This window comes from Ambystoma mexicanum, chromosome 6q, assembly GCF_040938575.1.
Source record: "Ambystoma mexicanum isolate Mex_15411 chromosome 6q, UKY_AmexF1_1, whole genome shotgun sequence".
Classification (NCBI taxonomy): Eukaryota; Metazoa; Chordata; class Amphibia; order Caudata; family Ambystomatidae; genus Ambystoma; species Ambystoma mexicanum.
This window is the reverse complement of record NC_090937.1, coordinates 1,093,045,168-1,093,063,812: the sequence shown is the minus strand read 5'-3', so window position 1 is coordinate 1,093,063,812 and position 18,645 is coordinate 1,093,045,168.

Here is an 18,645-nt window from a genome sequence, read left to right as displayed (position 1 = left end):
AGAGCAGCAGGGTGCAGCAGGAGGTGCCATCATGCTTTGTTAGGTGAAAATAAGGTAACAAAGGGCAGGTGCAACCATAATATGCCCTAATATGCCCAAGTACTCACGTTTTATTACAGGTATTGCCGCTATATGGCAATATATTCGTATCACTGGGATCAGGGGCAGGTGTGTGCACATGTAACTGCACATGTACTTACCTTTTTTCCACACAGAAATGCATTTCTGATTGTGCAAATATGAATTGATTAAGCCCTACAGATGATCAAACATACTCAGCCACAGCCACTAACTACTCTATTGATGCAGCATGCTGCCATGAATTGTCCATGAGCTCGTACAATATGATACGCATTGCCATCGCATGTCCAGGTACAAACATTGCATGCCAGACACGATCATGGTAAGCCCTCTGACACTACATGGCAGGTACTGACATCACGAAGCCAGGTGCTTCCAACTCGAGAGCTATTTTCCTTAAATGGCTAGGTGTGCCAAGGAATTCCACCCCCCTCACCCCCCAACACATATGCATACAGCCAGTTTCAGAAACCCATCACAGAGACACCTGCACAGTCTTTTGGAGAAAATAAACACAGCTCTCTGCGCCCGCCCGCCCGCACAAATGGAGAGAAAGTAAAAGTATGTGAGCGAGTAAGAGCTCTCCACAGGACCCACACTCTTAGCACACGCTGTTACCGCGTAATGGCGGGCGTCCACACACAGAACAAGGCCTCTTTCAATATCACTGACAAGGACATACATTCCTCCTTTAGTCAAACAATGGAAAAGTACATTAAGCCCCCAAACTTAATGGTGACCTTTAAATGAGGTGTGAAATTCCTAATGTTAAAAAATAAAGGGCATTCCTCCAAAATGCTTTACTTAAGCGTCAGGTCGATACATTTTTCTTATAATGCTTTCAAACAGTGTCAACTCGAAGAGTAAATGCACGCGAAACATACTTTAAGGCATTGCTTAGAATGAAAATACATATTTATTATGTCTTCAGGGGTAAACGTTTACTCTTGTCTGTTAAACCAGTAAATAGGGCCTTGGCTTTTGTCAACTCCATATTTAAAAAGCACAATCAATAAATATTGTGACACTGGAAATGTATGCATTTGACATAACTCCACCGCCCTCCTCTTAGAACTGTAGAGTTGTGTACAATATAATATGGTTAAGCTACCTATATGACTGAGTATTATAATAAGTGCTACAAATAAGATTTGGAGGTGGGAGTATTTTACTCTATTTTTTAAAGTTGGGAGTAAAATGATTTTTAGGGAGTAAAAATATAAGTCCAATTTCCAATCGGAGTATTTTGTAAGCGGCTAAGAATATGTTTGAAGTAGAACACGGAAATGTTTTTCTAATAATTATTTCTTTGCACCTAATTATTCATGCACATTTAAAGGACATGTTTACTTCTTCCGATCGGGCATTAATAGTATTTTCTTCCTGTGGTACTACGTGCACTACTGGTCGAAACATATTCCTGGAGCTGTCTGCATGAGAGCAGGGGGACAATGTTCTACATGTCTGTTTCCTATTTTTTTGTTGGGGTTATTTTTACTCCCTATTTATATGTTTGGGGAGTATTTGTCTATTTTTAGGGAGTAAAAGTGGCCGATGCACCCCTTTATCTGTAGGGCTGATTATAATAAATTAAAAGTGTCTCATGAGCTGTAATTCTTGGCAAAGACATACATTTTAGGCATAAATCTTCGACGCAGGTTACAGGGTTACGCCTGTTTAATCGTTAATTAAATCGTATGTATTTGTATGTACAATGTGATGTGGTTTGAAATGCCATGCACAGAAAGACGGAAAGAATAGATCTATAGTATGTGTCCATCCATCCTTCTCCTCCTTGGATTGGTCAGCTGAACGAATGCAGGCCGGTTCAGAAACCCTAGAGTCCAAGTCTGGAACGGACCTGCTTGGCCATATCATTATGATTCATGTTTTTCTAGGAACCGTTGATATGAACATTTTCAGGATGAGGTCAGCAGGGTCACTCAACACACACGTTTTGCTTTGTGTCACCATCATTTACAGCCAAGGGCAGAGATCCTAAAAGAGGGGTGAATCGAAAAATAGAGATTACTTATGAGCAGTGGCGGCCCACCACTATGTGCGGGTTGGGTGCCCCCTTGCATGAGATGCAGGCAGCACAGTCCGCCCATGTGCTTTATTTGCATGGAGAAATGTGCTGCCTGCTTCTGAGAAGGGGTGGTTGAGGTGGAAATACAGTGCTGCGAAGAGGGGGGAGCACACTTATCAGTTATGGGAATGATGGGGGAGGGGGCATCCCAAGAGGGGGGACACACTATTGACAGCTCAACCATGTACCTTATGTACCGCATGCATGGATGCAGCTTGAAAGTTCACGGGATGTAGTAGGGGCAGGGGCACCCGGGGGGACCTGGGGCAACAGACACCCTGGGACATGGGCAACAGTTAGCAGGGAAGGCACAGTATAATGTGAACCATACACCAGCCACAATGAAATATAGGCCACAGGTAAGTAAGCCACTTGAGATCGAACACTGATGGACCCTGTGTTCCGGGGCAAACATGAATTTCGCAAGCACTCAGCCCTCACAGCGAGCTGGAGAAATGTTGCAAACCGACCGCTACCAGGAGAATGTAGTCACTGGGAGATGAGTCCAGCCGATACTTTGAGGTCAGTGAGCCAGACTCCTGGTCACTTCCTGGGAATGGAAGATCTTTAATTAATAAACACTGGTAAATTGAAGGAGCATCACGGTCGGGTCACAGTTTCAAATCGCCCTTTGGCAGATGGGCCTGGGAAGAGGGTTGTGTGGCGAGGGGGTGAGCTGAGAGGGTACCAATCAGATGGAGAGTTTTGATGTCCTGAGGGTGCAACCATGTGTTGTGTCCTTGCCAATGTCAGCTGGACCATCTCATTGGTTAGATGCCATGTGAACGTCTCTTCATTGCCAAACCCAGGTTGCATTGTGGTTCTCATGAGAACTGGCCACTGGCGGATGAATACAGTTCTGGTCGTCAGCACAACTAGGTCATGAAATATTTTATCATTGTGGGGCAGTGTGGGAAGGTTTGTTATGTCACTGAGGGTGGTCCTGGCCAGAGAGGGTCAAGAGGGCTTGCTCCAATCATGTTTGAATAACATATGCCTATCTATAGAGGGCTGACGTAGTCTCATCAATAAGCTTTGTAGGATGATCAGACAGTGTTCCTTATTTTGTGTTATGCTAATAATGTGTAAACCTTTAAAAGGTTTTCCCACAGTAGGCAGCGCTCACAGCTCTCGTCTATCAGTTCTCGTCCACTGTGCTGATTAAATCGTGCTCTCCCCGCTGTGTCTGGACCTGCAATAAACAGCGTCACTTCTTGCTTGTTGTGTGCTCCTTTTTGGATTACTTTAGTGTTTTACCATTACCTGCCAGAGAGGACCCCTAATACATTGGAACGTACACATATGCTTTTTTCTTTTCTTGAATGCAAAGCCCTTGGGCTCCTTAGCAAATGTAGCATGAGATAACAAGAGGCCTGCAAGGTGTCGGAAGCCTGGACCTCTGCCTCTAATTATTGCGCTAACAGCATAGACAGGTTTACTGACAGGATGACATTTTTTACTTGACATCAAGGGTAAAGCACACATGGTAAGTGTTATTATCTGGCTAGCCTCGTCTACATTGGTGGCTACAGTCTGGCCATATATTCTTTGTGTGTTATGGCATTTTTGTACTTTACTTCAAGGGTAAAAGTAAACATAAGTGTGATTGTGTGGTCCACTGGCCTATGTTTGTATAGCCAGTCCGGACATACATTCTTTCTGTGGAATGCCATTTTTAACTGGTTGGGAGTCCTTATATGATAATAATGGCATATAATGGTGCATCCTGTGTGGACCTGTATGGGTACAGCTAGCATGAGAATGTTTCATATACTGGCATATGTTGTGGGAAAAGGCATCTTGAAAATACGTTGGAAAATGGTCCTGTGCATTGTTGGTGACTTGCATTTGTTTGGTTCTGTCATGTGCTACCATACAACACTGACTGCAAACTGTGTGACTTTTACACAATTTTTCACAGAAAATGCTGTAAAAAAACACCACTTATTTAAAACAAATTCTCGACACCCCCTGACACCCGTTGGTTGGTTCTGGCTCCCTTGCTGTGCTCCATCAATCCTGCATATTCGGTGCATATATTTACACACAATCACCATCAGCCACTGGCTTTTCTTTCAATTAGTTCTGCCTTCGGGGTTGTTTTCGCACTCAATTGGTGCCATTTCATACTGTTCGTCACCATTTCACACACGTCTGTATCTGTGCTGTACCACCGCACACGTGTTGCATCAGCTGGGGCCCTCCCAGTTGAAAGCCTGCCATCTGCATGCTCGGCCTATTGGACTGAGGGTCACTTCACAAAACCTAATGTCTGAAAATGAGTCTCCACTTGCACCCTCGTGAGTTTCTATCCAGACAGATACTTAAACTGGAGCATGACAGGGATCCTTGCCTGCTTTCACAGAGAATTTATATTCCGAAAGCACGCTGGTTCTTTCAGCCGGCTCCACGTGCTTGGAACTCCTTGCCAGTGTATTAATAGCGTCACAATAGGCAGCTGAGGCAGCAGCCACTTTGCACAGTAGAAGTGAACTAAAAAGACTCCATTTAGTCTTATTCAGTGCGCACAATCCCATTTGTAACTCCCAATTTCGCACCACAGACAGCAATCCTGTTAAGAAAAAAAAACAAAGTCCCACTTTTCGACCAATTAAAGAGGCCCCGTCAGCTGCACTGGGAATAAAAGAATTATTTGTTTTACCCGTTAACCCCGTGCACACGCCTCACAATGGCGCTGTATCTCTCCACAGTGAGTTGTTTTATGTAACGCTGGGGATAAATCTAGCCTTCCCGCGCTGCGCCGTCTATTGAGTACAGAAAACAAGAAACCCCAAATCCAGCTGGCGGCGAATGGGTTCCAAAGGTTGCTTTAAGACAGTGTCCCGCTCAAAATCCTATGGCATGGCTACGGGGAATGAAGAGGTATACATTTCAGGGAGGCGCCGTCACACTGGGAATTCGATGCCGAAATATCCACTTCAGGCCAGACGGCATTGTTCACACTTGCACGCGGCCTACCGTCTCTCGGTGGCTTGTGTGGCTGTGAGGTGAGCAACGGCCACTGTTATTGCAGGCGTGCCACGGGATCCCGTGACCCCAGTGCGACACAGCGTTCCAGTAAGACTAGAAATAATACGCGATCCCGGAAGCTACTAAATCAGAAATCTTACATTAAACATTTACAACAGACAACCTTGACAGAGACTCTTAATTACAAAATGAAATTATAATGAATTTGAATGAGTTGAGCACCTGCAGCTGAAATATTATTTCCAGTCGTTCCAGAGTAATTGGTGGAACCTTCTGCACATGCGCCCTAAATAGGGAGCAGTCATCGCAGCAAGTGACTACCGTCATCGTCCCTGTAACCTCGATCTATATACATCTTCTCATATCCCGCCCATACGTAAATAGTAAAACCACAGTTATTTTCATGAAATCTGCTAATTGCAAGGGATTAAAGAAGCACAATTTTATTTCGCGCATTGTTGCACCTGTTGGCAAACCTTCCGCAGATATGCCATTGCTTGAACCGTCATGCTGGCTGAGCTAGCATCTTACTCTCTGGATATGCTCTGATAACACCGGGTTAGGGTGAAGTCCATGGTAAGAACAACACGCAGAAGTGTGCAGTGCTGGAGCCTGAGGCATTCGAGGTCGGAGGGCAAGTACGTGACTCTAGCTATACATATGAAAAAGTAAACATTCCAACCTTTCTTTTTTAACTGCGAGGAGTAATTGTTGAACAATTCCCAGTGGATGCATACATCTTGTGAAGAGAAAAGAAAAAGTTCTGCAGGCGTATCAGTTCAAGCGCCAAAGCGCTGTACAAACCAATTGCTTTGGTTTGCATATTAAGGGCCCAATTGCAGGAAAAATCGGGACTTTGGGTGCCATTCTGTACGCAAAACCCCTTTCGTCGATTCATAGAATCGACTTTGAGGGAAAAATCCATACACTGCGGGCCATCGCAGAGGTCCTGCGTGCCCCTGCGTGCCGTCGAGCACGTTCCGCAAGACTCCACGCAGAGGGTGGGTTGGGCCTACGCAGAGCACAAAGTAGGGGCGGAACATGTTAATGAGGAAGAACACAGAAAAATCAGAGTGTAGAGGAGGAGCCGAGTACCCCCACCTCAACCACTTCATCTATATTGCCTATGTTGCCTATAGACTTTATACTGAAATATGAGACATAAACTGAGCAGTTGAATCAACAAAGGGCAGAGTATGGACTCTGTGCAGTACCGGTAAGATTCCCAATACCTATGAGAATTCTAGAAGAAAAATTCCCATTGAGAAAGTCATACCTGCACACGAAGAAGTATGATAGTCGTTTAAATGAGATCCCTGAAGAAACAGAGCAGATAAGCGGCAAAGATGAAAGGTGATATCACAACAGAGTTAAGCTGACGTGTATAGAAGAGATGCGGAGACCAGAGAATGCAGATACTCTATAAGGCATCAAGAAAGTACTAAGGATAAGTGACATCTTGGGATCAAGGTGAAGAAGCTCATGCCATAGAACTGATGAAGATATCAAGTTAGTTTACACGTGTACAGATGCAAGAAGCGCAAGCAGCAAAGTAATCATGAAGCTAGCCTTATGCTTTATAGTTTATAGATTTCGGCAAGCGCTAATATATACAAATATGCAAATGATCGAGTAAAGGACGGATGATTCCACTATGCATTATAGCAGTGCGGAACAGTAATGAGAAGGCCTCATTTCAGTGTGTCACAGTTAAAAAATAGTTGAATTAACAGAATGAATCTCGGAAAGCAAGGTTAGATGTGCCAAAGAAGCCAAGGTCTTATCAAACTGGAGCAAACTGGAATCGGATACAAATCGTGTGAAAGAACAGAACTTCTGTTCTGAAGGCTTGGACAAAAACGAAAGACGTCAGAGGTCTATTAAGAATTAGTATTTTGAATGCACCAGAAGCTGAATTCCATGGTCTCTTGTCACGTGGAAGGATGAAGTTGGACGAACGAGATGGTCACACCTACGCGCGAGTGCATTCACTCCCTGAATTTCTCAGAGCTAAGAACACTCTCAAGGCTGAATTTCAAAGCCCTAATTGACACTAGATCATTGAGGTGATGATGGATTGTTATGCTAATTGGTGGGAAGCTGGTACTAAGACAAGCTCAACAGCACCTGGATGTTCAGCCTTTCTACTCCTAGACGTAGGTGGAAAAGTACTGACGGAGGTTAGAACACAACCAATTGCAGAGGACCATGTAATTAAGGGTCCTATAGTTTTTGTAGCCAATGGGACGTCATACATTTAGTGATGTTCATAGCTACCATTTTGAGGGGAGGGCTCAGTTGCCCCACCTGATGTTAAGTACCCTATCACTTTCATTCACTGACTCATGCTAGTATAGAGTGGATACTTAGATACTCACTGAGAGCCTATACCATTGCGCATAGGTTTTTGTAGTTTGCCACATAGGATGACGTTGGTAGTACGCAGGTTAATGTCACTGATGACTAATTTTGGTATAAGAACCCTGTTTTTTATAAGATGCATTGAGTAAGAGGATCGAGCGAGTGCGTTGATGTTCGTTGTACTCCCTGTTTTAGACCATTGAAAATTAAACAGTCTTCCTTTTGCCAAATTACCTGAATCGTTTTGATTATTGATGTATGAATAAAATCTGCATCCCCATCCATCTCTAGGGTATTGCTACTCATTTTAAAGGGCTGGCAAACCCCCAGTTCATGTGGTAGCAGAGGATAGTTTATTAAAAAATCCATCGCCATAAGTAAACTTTAGGGTCCCGGAAATATCGCACAAACTTTGCCTTTCGGCTGACAGGACGTTAAGCTCCCCGTAGATAGTGGTTAGTGTAACTACTAAAGCCCTTGCAAGGCGGGTGTGATGGGTCCCCTGATTGCATCCAAAATCCCCTCCCATGTCTACGAGCAGCTGATCGGACGACAGTTTGAAGAGGCGGTAAAAGAGGCATTCGATCCCGAGAGTCGTAAGAAGGAAACATGCGAATGGTGATTAAAAAACTAAGGAGTATGGCAAATTGATGCATGTGCAGTGAATGAAAGGAAGTATAAAGGGAAAAGAATAGTAACAGAGGGAGGCGGGATAAATGTTACAGAAGAATAAAAGTGTTAACATATTGAGTAGAACTTGATTTGAGTGTTGCCGAGCAAGTACGAGGTATTGTGAGAGAGGCCACGATAAGAGAATACGGCCCTCATTACGATACTGGCGCTAAACCATGGCGCTATTAACACCATGGTTGGTGCTGGTATCGTAACGAGTCTGCCAATGTTCAAAGGGGAATTACCACCCGATTCCAAGGTTGGCGGAGCGGTAATTCCCCATTGAACATTGGCCCTTCCCCATTCCCATTTTTGCCCCATAGGGCTCAATGGGACTGGGGCAGGCGCTAAGTACGGTACCGCAAAATGCGGTACCGTACTTAGCACCAAGGTCCATTTGCAGGTCCCTACTATAACGGCTGGTCTAGACCAGCCGTTCAGGTCGGGTCCCGCAAAGGGACCTTGTAGTAAGGCGCTAAGTGTTTAACGGCGCCTCAGCCTTTTACGGCGCCGTTAAACACTTAGCGCCAGGGTCCTAATGAGGGCCAACGCCCTATATCTAAGTTTTAAAGAATGTTAGGAGAAATCATAATCTAGAGTCCCGTAGGGGAACACGTAGGAGACAGGTCTGATTTAAGGCGGACCTAAAGAGATTGATTTAAATTCCGTTTGGAACAATTTTTAGAGGGTAAAACAGATCCCAGAGAAGGGCTGTAGAGAAGAATATATCTGACCGGTTGAGTAAGTTTGTTTGTCTGTTCGTTTTATGTATTCATATATTTGTGATGGCATCATAATTGAAATATTGGTGATAAAAGAGAAGCAGGAAAGCAGAAAAATAAATTGATAGTTTATAAATTGAAATTGATGGTTGTTTTTTTAAGAAAAATTAAAGTAAAAATTGTGATTGAAGGGATTTGACCTGCGACGATTGGTGCACGCTCATGCTGTGTTGATTTGATTCCAGCGGACGTGTTCTGCACGGACACACTCTATCGCTCCGGCAGCCCCACTAGGACAGTGCCTCCTGCAATTCATCTCAGGAGGAACAGGATTCCCTCGCCCAGTCGCCAGAACCAAGTTCCGGTCTTCTGTACCAGTTGGCTCCATTCCGACATACTCTGCGACCGATACCCGCCACCCAAGAGCCACCCACCTAACAGCACAGAGCAAGCCGCCCTTCTGGCTACTCTAGTCCGGAGACTCACTTCGGCTCTCCCACATCCAGTGTAACAGCAGTGCTGATTAACTGGATCGACCTGGCCTGGAAGCCTGCCTCACAAGCAAGATTCATGCAAGGTCTTAGTGGGGCCTCTTATTTGCCCTGATGAAGGCAGTTCATTCAAAGTAATACTGTTCCGGCTGATGCAATTGGAGCTGGACATTTCCGCCGCCGTAACGTGTACCATACGCAAGGGGGTTATTCGTATCAATAAGGATGTTTTTGGGTCTATGGACTATTTATTACCAGACCTATATTTGAAACCAAGACTACGGTCCCCCTGCCACGTTGGCACCTGTAATATCATCGAAACATTTAGATATTGTGTTTAATACGGCACCTGCAAACAACAACATCGAAAAATTTAGATGTTGTGTTGAATGGCACCTGTAATATCATCGAAAAATTTAGATATTGTGTTTAATACGGCACCTGCAAGCAACAACATCGAAAAATGTAGATGTTGTGTTGAATACGATGTACGGGGAGCACCCTACACCCACCTTTTGCACTGAAGCATAGCCTTTATGACTTCATAAGTGTACTACATGATCAATGACTTAGCACTGATCTTTGTATGAAAGCTAAACTGTGATTTCTTTATCCATTTATGGTTTGATTATTTTAGTTTTCCATACACAAATTATTTAGAAATGTTTTCCTGTTCATATCTGAATGTTTTTTATTTTAATTGAATGTGTTTCATTTTAATACAAACCACGTTTATTCACCATCATGGTTGTATGTGATCTTCTTTGCTTAATCCTTACTTTCTTTCTGGACATCCCCATGGAGTAGTAATTTAGAGGTTTTCCCAAGAGTACCACCAATACCAGGATTCCCATCATTATGATATATTTGTTGCATTTATTGACAACATTTGGGGATACACCTGGTCAGTAGCAGTACTAACTTTTCTAGGTTAATGTGTTGATTTTTGAAACAAAGTTTTAAACAGGTGATAAAAGTAAATAAGTGTTAAGAGTCAAAGAGTGACAAGGTTAAGAATAGATTACTCCATTTGTACATCTCTGTAAGCAACTGCCAAAACATGCACCCAAGCTTAGACAGTACAGTGCAGAATGAGTTAAAGGAACCGCAGGCAAAATGTTCATACCGTGGCCGCAAGGAGGGTCACTATCGAAGGCAGTCTTGCAGAATATGATGACATATTTGCATGCTGCGTATACTGGGAAGAAGCTAGACAAGCGACTTGCGAGCTTAGAGCTTTGGAAAATGTACCAACAGGAGAAAGATGAGCAGCCTCCTTTTGATTGGACACTTACATGGTAATTCATAGAAATTCGCACAAAAGTGGCGCATGCGACTGGCGCACAGCGTGCCCGTGCGAATGTCTGCGCCAGCCGCGTGCGCTAAAATCGATTTCCGTGCACAGCATATTCATGGATTTTCGCATCCAAAACCAGCTGTGGCGCAGCGACCCTGCAGCAGCGCCAGTTACGCCCCCAATAACGCCCTCACGCAAGGAAAAGCCTTCAAAATCCCCAAATAATCGCAAAGGGCTGCGCTAACCCTGGACCAGTTCACAGGGCTGGCAAACAGCAAACGCAAAGCGGGGAACGTGTATTTCAGTGGTTCGCGGGAAGTTCCACACGCGATTGTCCTGTGAACGTGTGCATCAGGGGTGCGCGGGAAGTATCACACGCAAAATCAGCAGGGTATGTGTATTTCAGGGGTGCGCAGGAAGTATCACACACGATTCCAGCAGGGTACGTGTATTACAGGGGTGCGCGTGAACTTCCACACGCGATTTCAGCAGGGTACGTGTATTTCAGGGGTGCACGGGAAGTATCACACGCGATTCCAGCAGGGTACGTGTATTATAGGGGTGCGCGGGAAGTTCCACACGCGATTTCAGCAGGGTACGTGTATTTCAGGGGTGCGCGGGAAGTTCCACACGTGATTGGCCCCGTGCGAGCAGGGTACGTGTATTTCAGGGGTGCACGGGAAGTTCCACACGCGATTTCAGCAGGGTAAATGTATTTCAGGGGTGCGCGGGAAGTTCCACATGCGATTTCAGCAGGGTACGTGTATTTCAGGGGTGCGCGGGAAGTTCCACACGCGATATCAGTAGGGTACGTGTATTTCAGGGGTGCGCAGGAAGTTCCACACGCGATTTCAGCAGGGTACGTATATTTCAGGGGTGCGCGGGAAGTTCCACACGCGATTTCAGGAGGGTATGTGTATTTCAGGGGTTCTGGGGAGTACTACACGTGAATTGGCCGTGTGGGTCCTCCCAGGTGTTCGCTCTACAACCTCCACGGCCCCTGCAGGCAGCCCACACCACGGGGGACTACCCTGCACCCCTGCTCATGACCCGCAGGCAGCCCATCCACCATGGGCATGCCCCCCAGCCAACCCACATGTCACCTTGCACTACTGATCAACAATGCATGTCTCCCAGCACCCCCACCCCCTAGCAGTCAGGGGCACCCTCCACCAGGCCCCCACTCATGTCCCCTATTACCCCCACCCCCCAGCAGTGCAGGGGCAGCCTCCACCAGGCCCCCACTCATATCTCCCACCACCCCCACCCCGCAGCAGTGCAGCGGCAGCCTCCACCAGGCCCCCACTCATGTCCCCTATTATCCCCACCCCCCAGCAGTGCAGGGGCAGCCTCCACCAGGCCCCCACTCATGTCTCTCACCACCCCCACCCCCCAGCAGTGCAGGGGCAGCCTCCACCAGGCCCCCACCCATGTCTACCACCACCCCCACCCCCCAGCCACCAGGGGCAGCCTCCACCAGGCCCCCACTCATGTCCCCTATTACCCCCACCACCAGCAGTGCAGGGGCAGCCTCCACCAGGCCCCCACTCATGTCTCCCACCACCCCCACCCCCCAGCAGTGCAGAGGCAGCTACCACCAAGCCCCCACTCATGTCTACCACCACCCCCACCCCCCAGCCACCAGGGGTAGCCTCCACCAGGCCCCCACTCATGTCCCCCTGCACCTCCACCCCCCAGCAGTGCAGGGGCAGCCTCCACCAGGCCCCCACCCATGTCTACCACCACCCCCACCCCCCAGCCACCAGGGGCAGCCTCCACCAGGCCCCCACTCATGTCTCCCACCACCCCCACCCCCAGCAGTGCAGGGGCAGCCTCCACCAGGCCCCCACTCATGTCCCCCTGCACCCCCACCCCCCAGCAGTTCAGGGACAGCCTCCACCAGGCCCCCACTCATGTCTCCCACCACCCCCTACCCATCAGCAGTCAGGGGCACCCTCCACCAGGCCCCCACTCATGTCTCCCACCACCCCCACCCCCCAGCAGTGCAGGGGCAGCCTCCACCAGGCCCCCACCCATGTCTACCACCAACCCCACCCCCCAGCCACCAGGGGCAGCCTCCACCAGGACCCCACTCATGTCTCCCACCACCCCCACCCCCCAGCAGTGCAGGGGCAGCCTCCACCAGGCCCCCATCCATGTCTATCATTACCCCCACCCCCCAGCCACCAGGGGCAGCCTCCACCAGGCCCCCACTCATGTCTCCCACCACCCCACCCCCAGCAGTGCAGGGGCAGCCTCCACCAGGCCCCCACTCATGTCTACCACCACCCCACCCCCCAGCCACCAGGGGCAGCCTCCACCAGGCCCCCACTCATGTCTCCCACCACCCCCACTCCCCAGCAGTGCAGGGGCAGCCTCCACCAGGCCCCACTCATGTCTCCCACCACCCCCACCCCTCAGCCACCAGGGGCAGCCTCCACCAGGCCCCCACTCATGTCTACCACCACCCCCACCCCACAGCCACCAGGGGCAGCCTCCACCAGGCCCCCACTCATGTCTCCCACCACCCCCACCCCCCAGCAGTGCGGGGGCAGCCTCCACCAGGCCCCCACTCATGTCCCCCTGCACCCCACCCCCCAGCAGTGCAGGGGCAGCCTCCACCAGGCCCCCACTCAGGTCTACCACCACCCCCACCTCCCAGCCACCAGGGGCAGCCTCCACCAGGCCCCCACTCATGTCTACCACCACCCCCACCCCCCAGCCACCAGGGGCAGCCTCCACCAGGCCCCCACTCATGTCTCCCACCACCCCCACCCCCCAGCAGTGCAGGGGCAGCCTCCACCAGGCCCCACTCATGTTCCCCTGCACCCCCACCCCCCAGCAGTCAGGGGCACCCTCCACCAGGCCCCAACTCATGTCTCCCACCACCCCCACCCCCTAGCCACCAGGGGCAGCTTCCACCAGGCCCCCACTCATGTCTACCACCACCCCACCACCCAGCCACCAGGGGCAGCCTCCACCAGGCCCCCACTCATGTCTCCCACCACCCCCACCCTCCAGCAGTGCAGGGGCAGCCTCCACCAGGCCCCCACTCATGTTCCCCTGCACCCCCACACCCCAGCACTGCGGGGCACCTGCCAGCAGGCCCCCACTCATGTCTCCCACCACCCCCACTCCCCCGCCACCAGGGGCAGCCTCCACCAGGCCCCCACTCATGTCTACCAGCACCCCCACCCCCCAGCCACCAGGGGCAGCCTCCACCAGGCTCCCACTCATGTCTCCCACCACCCCCACCCCCCAGCAGTGCAGGGGCAGCCTCCACCAGGCCCCCACTCATGTTCCCCTGCACCCCCACCCCCCAGCAGTCAGGGGCACCCTCCACCATGCGCCCACTCATGTCTCCCACCACCCCCACCCCCGGCCATATGGGGCAGCCTCCACCAGGCCCCCACTCATGTCTACCACCACCCCCACCCCCCAGCCACCAGCGGTAGCCTCCACCAGGCCCCCACTCATGTCTCCCACCACCCCCACCCCCCAGCAGTGCAGGGGCAGCCTCCACCAGGCCCCCACTCATGTTCCCCTGCACCCCCACCCCCCAGCATTGTGGGGCACCTGCAGCAGGCCCCCACTCATGTCCAACTCATGTTCCCCTGCACCCATACCCCCCAGCACTGTGGGGCACCTGCCAGCAGGCCCCCACTCATGTCCAACTCATGTTCCCCTGCACCCCCACCCCCCAGCACTGTGGGGCACCAGCCAGCAGGCCCCCACTCATGTCCAACTAATGTTGCCCTGAACCCCCACCCCCCAGCACTGTGGGGCACCTGCCAGCAGGCCCCCACTCATGTTCAACTCATGTTCCCCCGCACCCCCACCCCCAGCACTGTGGTGCACCTGCCAGCAGGCCCCCACTCATGTCCAACTCATGTTCCCCTGCACCCCCACCCCCCATCACTGTGGGGCACCTGCCAGCAGGCCCCCACTCATGTCCAACTCATGTTCCCCAGCCAACATGTCATCACAATCTAGATCCCCGGTCCCTATGGTCAGCCTCCAAATGCAAAACACCCACCCGAGTATTGCATCCACCCACTCAGAAATGGCAATAACATGATAGAACTGCAATTGCAAGTTTGGAAACGAACACATGTCCCTCACATACACCCAATGGGTGTCAGTGAATCTCAAAACCCATATCATGATATGCATGAAACCAATGAGATCATACTACACATTGAAGTTTGATCAAAATATGTATTAAAGAAAACATGAATTGAATCAAAAATAAACAAACAGGAATGGGAATGTAAAAAAAGTAAAAAGAAGCATGTCCATGAAAAAATGCAAAACCAAAAATCAGAATCCAAAGGAATGGTGTCCAAAGTCACAGTCCAGAAAAGAAAATCCAATGGGAAATTATAATTGAAAGCCATTGCTCCATGGGTAAATTGTAAAAAGAAAAGAAAATCCAACAGTGAACTATGTACAGGTGAACAAGCCAGGGTCCATGATCCCAACAAAAGAAATTAAACCTATCTAACAACACTACCTAATAAAAAATAACTATATACAAAAATGTGGCCCATTGTCCAAAAGGTCCAAAGAAAATGCAAAAACAAAGGAAACCTAACACTAACTACGTAACTATTGACATGGGCAGCGGGCTAGTCCAACGGCTCACTGGATGTTGTCATGGGCATCATCGAACTCCTGTTCAATGCCTTGGAGGCGGGCATGTTCCCTGGCCCCAAGGTCTCGCAGGGATAAAGCAGTGTCCAGCTCCAACTCCCTGCGAAGACCCTCGAGGCACTCAGCCCGCCTCAGCGCCCTCCGCATGGAGTTCTCCGCCCTGGCCATTGTGAGCCGTTCCTCCTCTGCCCGCTGCTGCTCCGCACCTATCTGCTGGCCCAACCGCTCCCACACGGAAGCCACTCCCATTCAGGGTTCTCCTGCCCTCCGGCCGATGCCTGCACCCCTGATGTTGATGGCCCCGAGCCATGATGCCTCCCACGTCGAGCCTGCCGCTGCCTCCGACGCAACTGCCTGTGCCAGCACGACGGCATCCAGGCTGATGGTATCCACCGACGTCATCGTGCACGTGCCCTGCCCGATGATGCGGTCACATCCTCCATCTGCTGGGGTCCAGTTGCTGGTGTGTCCACCCCTGCTGGACCTCCGACTCCCGAGTGTGGCAGGGATGGGATCCCCACTGAGCCGGCTGCATTGGTCGGGGCAGGTCCACAGGGGGCCCTGGTGGTATCTGGGCCGGAAGACGGCATGGAGAACGACTGGTGCATAGTCTCCACAGAGGAGGAGAGGGTCGCCAGATTGGCCGACACATGTAGGAAACCCCTGACCATGGCCGTTCCCAACTGGGCCACGTCGGCACGGTGCTCTCCGTGATGACGTACTTGCTCCTCCCGGGAAGCACGCACCTCATCACGAATTGCACCTGTGCGCAATGCGACACCAATCAGGACCTTCTCCATACGGCCAGGGGTCCCCTCGTTCGCAGGTGGAGGGGAGTCAGATGACATGGACATCCCCCCCTACCTGCGGACGGGCCTGGGATGGGGCATCCCTGCTGGTGCATGGTGGTGCAGTCACAGTGTCTGGGTCAGTGACATGCACAGGCCCCTCCATGGCGACCTGTGCTGCCTCCTGCCCCTGCCCCTGGACTGCAACACTTGCACCAGCAGGGATGCCCCCACCAGGCCCCATGTGCGCCTCAGTAGCGGCCTCCTCCTCCTCTGTGGAAACCACCAACCTGGATGGCTCCACCCCGTCTTCCGCCGTTACAAGCCCCTGTGGGGGCTCACCCACCCCTTCCGCTGCAGCCGTGGGGGCATCCCCGCCGCTTTGCTCCACAGAGCCGTCTCCGCCCTCTTCTTCACGTGGCGCTGTGTAGAGGGAGACATAGAACACAAGCATCGGGGTACTGTACAATGGTCCCCTAGACAGGAAGCAATAGAAGATGAGTGGCACTGTCAAAGATCACTTCCATCATGTCCCTCCACAACACATGGCTCAGTGCAGGTAAAACACATGCGGTAACAGGCATGGTGCATGCTATGGACATTAGCATACATGCCCAAGTGATTCTTGAAACATACACTGTTTTTTTGGAACTCACATACATCATGTGCCATGCCTATCACATGCACACACTTCACCCTAGTTTCATCCATCTGGCCTCGTACACCACAGACACAGTGGATACAAGGATGACTAGGCTGCATCAGTGAACTTGAACATTGCGACAGACATGTGTCATGCATCCCTGGCATTCACAAGTCACAGACACGCAGGTCAGACACACAGACATGGACAGCATACATGTACATGGCATCAGCACCCATCCCTCACCCATGTCCAGGAACAGAGACTGGCATGCTTTCATGTGGCCATTCCGCATAGGGCAACCCATGTTGCATTTGAACACATGCACCAACCGTGTGGTTCACACATTACTGGTCTCACATGCATGACGTCCCTGCACACACACATGCATACATGGCCTATGTCACACATACAGGCAAGTATCAGACAACCAGCACACTGCGACATGCCCTGTCTCACACAGCAATGCTTGGCCACTTACCGCTCAACTCCAGACGGGTCTGCCTCTCAAAGATCTGGGCGTGGAGCGCTGGGCCTACGCGTTCCACGACCCTCATCTGGATGGTACTCATGCAGCCCTGGCCCCCCTCCACGAGGCGCCGGGCCTTCAAGAGGGTCCTGGACCTGCAGTCATCCCAGCGCTTCTTGACATGTTGGTAGTCGCGGACTGCCACCCCCTCCGCGTTGATGGCAGTCACGATGTCCATCCAGATCTGAGTCCGTCCTTCCTTGTTGGCGCGCTTACTTCCAAAGAGGGCATCATACTACCCCAGGACTTGCTCCACCAGGACACCAACTTTGGTGGCAGTGAAGCTGGTGCCCCTCTGCCTCTCTGGCAGGGGGGTTGCCAGTGGTGCCAGATGTTGCAGTGCCCGACATGGCAACCCCAGAGGCAGGAGTGGGTGGGCAACTGGGTCCTGGGGCTGGGCTGTGGAGCGATGGTATCCCAGTCGGGAGTCTTCTGTTCCAGCAGGGGTGGACACAGCAAATGGACCCCTGCAGATGGCTGATGTGCAGGCACCAAATGGCAGGGCACGGTGGCGGCAGCAGGCAGGCAGGCAGGCAGGCAGCAGCAGATGGCTCGTGGGAGGCTGCTTGGGGTTCTAGGGGGCAGTAATTCGGCCTTTTGGGCAGGAGCGTGGTCTTCCGTGTGCTTACGCGTGGCCAGCTTGATACGGAGTGATTTGGCACGTGAAAATCCTGCACGTCTGCGTGTAAATCGAGGAAAGGCCCTTAGCACGTATGCACGTCAGCACGCATATGCGATTTCATTGGACCAAAGGCCCTTAGCGCGTGAGCGCGTCTGTGACGTGAGGCGCGCGGGTGTTTCCCTCATTACACGTGATGACAGAGCACACGTGGATTTCCACCAATCGCGTGTGGACCTTCCTGCGCACCCCAGAAATACACGTACCCAGGCCAATCGCGTGTACGCTCACTTCCCTCCGATTACACGCGATGAGTGTCAAAGCGTGTAATTGGTGGAAATGGCCTCATTGCGTATGCGCGTCTGTGACGTGTGTATAAAAGGTACGTGTAGAACGCCATTTCCTTGTACGTGCTTTTCGTGGAGAGCGAGTGGGTGAAATCTGTACTTCTTGTCGGTTCACACGCGATTTACTTCACGGCATTTCCAGTTCGTACTCCCTGTTACCTCTGACAGCTTTTTCTCTTTTCCTCTTTTTCCTCGGCATGTTTCCTCAAACAGCGTTTCCTACTACTGTTGTCCTGTCTCCTCAGACAGCGTACAATTCTTGTTTTGCCGGGGGTGTTGCCAACGCGCACACGCGCATATTTTTCATGCTTTTGTTCCTGGCGGACGGCGAGTCGCGCACGTATTTAACATCTGTGCTTGCC